The sequence below is a fragment of the Labrus mixtus genome, chromosome 24, assembly GCF_963584025.1.
Source record: "Labrus mixtus chromosome 24, fLabMix1.1, whole genome shotgun sequence".
NCBI classification, from domain to species: domain Eukaryota; kingdom Metazoa; phylum Chordata; class Actinopteri; order Labriformes; family Labridae; genus Labrus; species Labrus mixtus.
The window spans coordinates 12,145,635-12,151,959 of NC_083635.1; positions in this window are offsets into that span (position 1 = coordinate 12,145,635).

The window sequence follows — 6,325 nt, forward strand, 5'->3', positions numbered from 1 at the left end:
CACACAAACAGCGGCTAGAATCGTCCTTCAGAGGGACGCTTTTTACTCTGACACGGCATAAAACGGGACCAATCAGTGCTCCTACTGCTGCCGGAGTATCTTTACTTCTCAGGTTAAAGATAAGCATACTTTTGCCACCTCTTGTTCCCATTCAGAGCCCTTTGTAGAAGAAAAATCAAGTTTGTTTCTTCCCCAAATATTCTGAGATCAATGCTGCGCTGCTACAAAAAGCCAAACTGTTTCTTCCTAAACGCCTCTCTCTCTCGCTCTCTCTCTCTCTGTGATTTAAAGGCAGAACAAAGGGGCGGAGAGCTGCTGTGAAGCTTGCAAGTCGACCCTCGGAGAAAGCGTTGGCTGAATGTGACTTTCATCTGGTGATTCTTCGGCTTTTCGACGCTGTTTGAGACTCGCAGTGATTTGAATGTGCTCTCGGTTGTGACTCCTGTTTGCGGGCGTCTGATTGTGTTCCGATTGATTGAGAAAATGTGTGTCTGCAACCGTTCATCGAGGCCTTTATACGTTTTTAAACTACAAAAAGCAGCTGCTGCAGAGCGGCCATCTCTCCTCTCATTTCAGCATGACCCATTTCACCATAATGGTTTCCTGCAGAGAGCTAAAATCATTTTCCAGCACAGCTTTCTGTCACACTACCATATCGATAAATAGACGGCTATATTTAGGCCTTTTGGCAAGGTGGGTCAGACATCCTAATGCCCCCCCCCCCTCCTCCTGACTGTTCTAAAATCCATAAGAGCGCTCGAGGCAGCAGCCTAAAAAAAAACGTCCTTCTCCTGCGAAAATAAATCAGCATTCTGCCCCGTCTCTGTCAATCACGCTCGTCTTTTATCCTCGCCGCAAACCTTTTCAACTTTAATTCTGCCTGCGAGTGTAGAGGGCAGAAGAGAGGAGGGGAGGAGGAGGAGGAGGGGGGCAGCAGAGATAGCTCCCTAACATGTTTCTCAGCCCCCCCCTCGCGTCCCTGTCTGTGCTGCAGACTGATAGGAGCGAGTGGCTGTGGGACACATTCATCTTCAACGTCAGGGTTGATATCTGGATTTTATCAGTCGCTCCTCTAACGGCAAAGTCAAAAAAAACACCGGACGGTGGGGAGAGAAACATGTACGACGACCTCATTTTGAAGTGTTTCTTTTTCTCTCTTAAGAGGGGGAGGGAGGGTGGGGGGGGGCAAAACAGTCTGAACGCAAGAAGAGCAATGCATCAGATAACACCACCTCTGTACATTTCTTTGAGCCTTGTCTCAGACGTGTGGAATATAAAACAGATCTCTGCAGCTGCTGGACCCTCTAATAAAACACAAAACAAACCGTGTGAGAGCACATTTTAAAGATGTGCTGCAGACACATGATGCATGCATGCAGGATAAAGACAATTCTAACAATAAATACAATTCACTTTTAGTTGTATAGTAGGAAAGTTTTATTTAAATCAACAACAAAGAAAACATTAAAGGAGCAGTATGTAACTCTGACCCCTAGTGGTTAAAATGGGTACTGCAGTCTGTATTCTAAACATCATAGAGAGCTGTCTCCCCCCCCCCCCCCCCCCCCCCTCCTCTCTAGAGTCCATGCTCACTCAGGTCACCATGTGGTGGACTCTGAAGCTTCAGTGTCCAGCTCTGCATGGGTCTGTAAACCTTTCTGTGTTCTAACCTCTCTCCATTTTTCAAAAGCATCTCCAATATTGATCCTAGTTTGAGCACGTTTCTGCTCGTGGAGCTTATTAGAAACATGCAGAGGCTTTTTAGGTCGGGTACAATCACTTCTATCTGAACCACTTCTCTTGCCCGCTTCCATCGCTGCAACACCTGTTGACCTGATAACTGCTCTCATATCTGACAAACTGAGGGGCGTCCAAAACGGCCGTGTGGGGGGGTGTCTTAAAACCGCCTTCCTTCTACCACGGCACTATGACATAATTGTTCCTTTGTGTGAAACTCTCACATAGAAAACAAAGAATGAAGTGTTGAATTCCTCCGAGTGTTATTGCACGACGTGTTAATGTGAGATTGTTTGGCCCTAATCGCGCCTCAAACTCGTCTTAGTGAAGATAAACGTGCCTCCCAGCCTCCGTCCTCTCCGTCACCTGCTCCTGTCTCAATCTCATTTATTCTCTCATCACCGGCCGCTGAATTAAACATGAGCTCCGTTTGCATCACTGGGTGCAGAAAGCCGAGCGACTGCATGATCTCTCCGAGCAGACAAAAGTGCTTCTCGTGGTCAGAAGCTCTCCATGATATCTTCATCTCCATAAAATCCCTCCTGGTTCAAGCCGAGGTTGCACTCTCTGGCAGCGGAATAGAAAATGGTTTCCAGCAGAAGCGCTTCGATTCAGCCCCGGCCTGGTCTTTGGAGATATGCAGAGCGGAGATATGCTTCTCCCTGGTGTCGAGAAAAGACGACTCCGTTCTGAAAGTGTTGCCACCTCGCACACAGAGGGGTTATTTGTTTGGTCTTTAAAAGAAAAGGAGGATTTACTTAAGACGAGAAGCTCAAACACTGAACTGCTGAGGAGCGTTTAGATAAGAACTTTTGGATTAGGATGCTTTCTCACTGACAAATCTATTAAAACCTTTTCTTTTTCTCGAGTTCTTGGACATGAGGATCTCTCTTTTCCTTCAGTTTCATTTCATGAATATTAGGTTGAATCTACAAAAGACAGGAAGAATGGATGCATGGACACGGGGCCTTAGACGGTACAAAATTTCAAAATAAAAGCCCAACAGTTTTTATTTTGAAATGCAAAGTTGCACAGCCTTTCCCAAAGAGCTCTAATGTGCAGAACTAGTGATACATGTTTATGCTCTTGGCCGATGACCACGCCGCCATATTAGACGACTTCTCTGATTCTCTTAATGCTTTTAATTCCAGCCTTCAAATATTAATCGTGTGGTTCCATTCTGAATATTAACTCCACCTTTCTGTCCACCTGTGTGACGGAGCGAGCGTTAAACTGGCGAGGGGAATCTCCCTTTAGGAACGCTCCGCCCGTGGAGGCTTTCAGTGAGAGTCTATAGTGACCTAATGCATGCAGGGAAATGTAAGTAAAAAGGAGCGCATGAATACTTTACAAAGGCCTTTTCCTGCCGAGGAGAGCAGCTCGTCTGCACACTTTGTCTGTCTCCTTTATTCCTCTGTTAAAATCCTCGCCACCTTTTTGAAGACGTGTCGAAGGAGCACAAACAGGTGTACTCAAAGCACCGCTTTCCTCTCCATCCGTGCACATGAGCTGAGCACGCTCCGCTTCACTTCACAGCAAAGCAAATGAAATATAAATGTATGCAGAGAATCCTGCAGCTTAAACGAAACAAATGATGCAGTAAAAAGGTGCTCGGGGTTCAATAAAAAAAAAGTGGCCCGGGGGCTGCGTGGTTACACCCTCAGGAGAGCTGCTCGACCTTGATTTCCTGAATTATGGATGTGGGCAACAGTTGGAGGTGATGGAGCAACATTTCCATCCTCCAGAAGTTGCACACCAGAAAGCAGGCCAGCGTGTGTGTAGCCCGGGATACACTGAATCTGACTTCACTCCATCTGAAAGTAGAAATAAATATGTGAGATTTCAACTGTTTATTATTTTACAGAAATACAGAAGACAACAGCTCTCTCTCTCTCTCTCTCTCTCTCTCTCTCTCTCTCTCTCTCTCTCTCTCTCTCTCTCTCTCTCTGATCACATGGGGTGGCACGTCGGCGCTGTGGGGGCCGGCCCGGGTCGATGGAAGTGTTCTCCCTCCAGACGGTCACCTGTGAGGACGTCAATAACCCTCAAACACGACAACACAACGCTGCATTAAATTCCTGCAGCTGTTTGCACCAAACACTTCCTCTTAACGGCTTTAAAGTATTCTTCTTTTAGTCACACTTCTTACAGACCAAAGAACAAAGATTCACATTTTGAACTGAAGGTGCATTCACTCTTCTTCACACTCATCACTCAGTCTCTGCAGGATTTTGCAGACTCACCTCAAATGCCTGATTTACCTGATCAGTAACATCCCGTCCCGTTGTCATAACAACAAACATACAAGACTCTCCACTTTGGAATTTAACTAAGTGGATCCTGATTGACTTCTCCCACAGGTGCTTTTTAAACTGCTGTCACCTGACTGCATTCCTCGTCTCCTATTGGCCGGCTCTGATCACATGGCAGAGTTTAAAAAGTGAGAGAGGCCATTTTTTTTTTTGAGTTTCTTTGTGTGCTCGGTGAGGTGCTTGTACAGCTTTGTTTGTTTTTCGCCCTTCGAGTCGAGGAGAAGCTTCATCTTTCACGTTTGATGTGTGAGATATTCTGCGACACATTAAGAGCCGTGAACGTCTTCTTCATGGGTTTAATGAGCGATGAGAAATGATCCGTCCTCAGTGTGTCCTGATGACCTCAGAAGAAGGAGAAAAGTGTTCTGACTTGAGATGTGCTGCAAAGGTTTTGTTCTCACCTGATCGCAGACAATCTGACTTCTCTATGTAACCAGTGTTGTCGCCCCCTGCTGGACATTTCAGGTAAAGCAGGTTTTAAGACGCTTCTGAATGAAGAATTGAGACAGAGGTCAGATGTGATGTTTTTTAACCCCTTCAGCTTTGATCAATTACTTTATATTAATCAGAGCAGATCAGCTGTGTGTGTGTGTGTGTGTGTGCACTTTGCAGAAGTTAACACACTTTGTACAACTGCAGGATAAACATGATTGTGATGAGCACACACACACACACACACACACACAAACACACACACACAGGTAAACAAACAGAAATGGAGTCAGCGACCTTCTCTGCTTGTTAAAATTCACATTTGACAAAATCTAAAAGCTGTCCTCTCACTGTTGACCCGGCTGTTTGTCCACTCTGGAGAGCACACTCATCTGAAGAGGTGTGTGTTTGTGTGTGTGTGCACGCTGTGTGTGTGTGCACGCTGTGTGTGTGTGCACGCTGTGTGTGTGTGTGGAAAGAGAGAGAGTGTGTGTGTGAGACTGGAGAGTGTGTGTTAACAGACGGTCAGAGAAGTCATGACTCTGCACAAAAACGCTCATGACAAATTTACTGATACGGAGGACGTAGCTGAGTGTGTGTGTGTGTGTGTGTGTGTGTGTGTGTGTGTGCAGTGTAAGCTGTGTTTGCTTCAGTACCGCAGCCCTTGAATTATGAATCACTACAGAGATGAATGATTCATGTCTCCTGTGTGTGCGGCGGATGCATTGATTATAGGTCAGTAATGGAGGAGGGAGCGGAGACGTCACATTAAAGCTTCATTTATCCATCTGATGATTTCACTGCTGTTGCTTTAACTTCTGCACTCACTGCTGATTGACCCGCTCCTTTCTGTGACGCACAGATAGAAACGATACCATGCAACAATATCAGGCGTTGAAGTAAACTAATCCTGGTTAATTTGCATGAAACATTTAGCATTTCTAAAACCCTCCTCATGTCAGGATGTTCTCTGCTTTTAATTTGTTGTGAACTTTTCCAGATGCTGCAAAACCTTCTCACGCATATTTCATTTTTATTACAGGCGAATTCAAGATGTGCTCGCAGTCGGAGCCCTTTGGTGACGAGTGGGACGCTGGAGGGAGAGGCGCCCAATGAGAGCGCGATGAGACACCTGGGACCGCTGAGGTAGGAGGCTGCAAGAACACACACACGCACACACGCGGGGTTGCTCCAGTTGTTAAAGTTCCCGGGGCTGAAATAATCTTGTTGTCTGAAAACCTCAGAAGTGTGAGAACAACATGTTTATCTGCAGGAAGTCTGAAGCGTGGTGCATGTTTCCTTAATGCCTGATCATATAGTAAGGTCACTTTATCATTTCACTCACTACATCTCACTGACTGCTCCTTTAAGATTTAAAAATCTTGTATTTTGGATGAATCATGGATGTGTTCAGGTACATTTGGATTCTTATTAAATCAATTCAACATTCATGAATAGAAATGGAATGAAAGCAGAAATCCACTCAGGGCTGTTCTGATTCATTGAAGGATTTATTCTGACTTTTCTGCCGTGCATGGTTAAATATAGCTCATTGGTTAAAATGAAAAGCCAATTACAAATCCCCCGTGTGCGCCCTGCTGAGGCTCAGCATGTGGCTGCTCCACAAAAAAAAAAGAATTATTCCAGGATCAAATGAAAAGTCAGAGCCCCAACAGGCTGACATTTGGTGGCTCCTGCAGGGGATCACAGTCCCACCAGGAGACCCCTCGTATATGTCAGGAACCGAATCACCCGGAGGAGGAAGTACAGCGAGGAAGAGGAGCGTCCACCATTTATTAAAATGAGAACAATTAGGGGCTGGTTAGATATCTGATTCCCTTGAA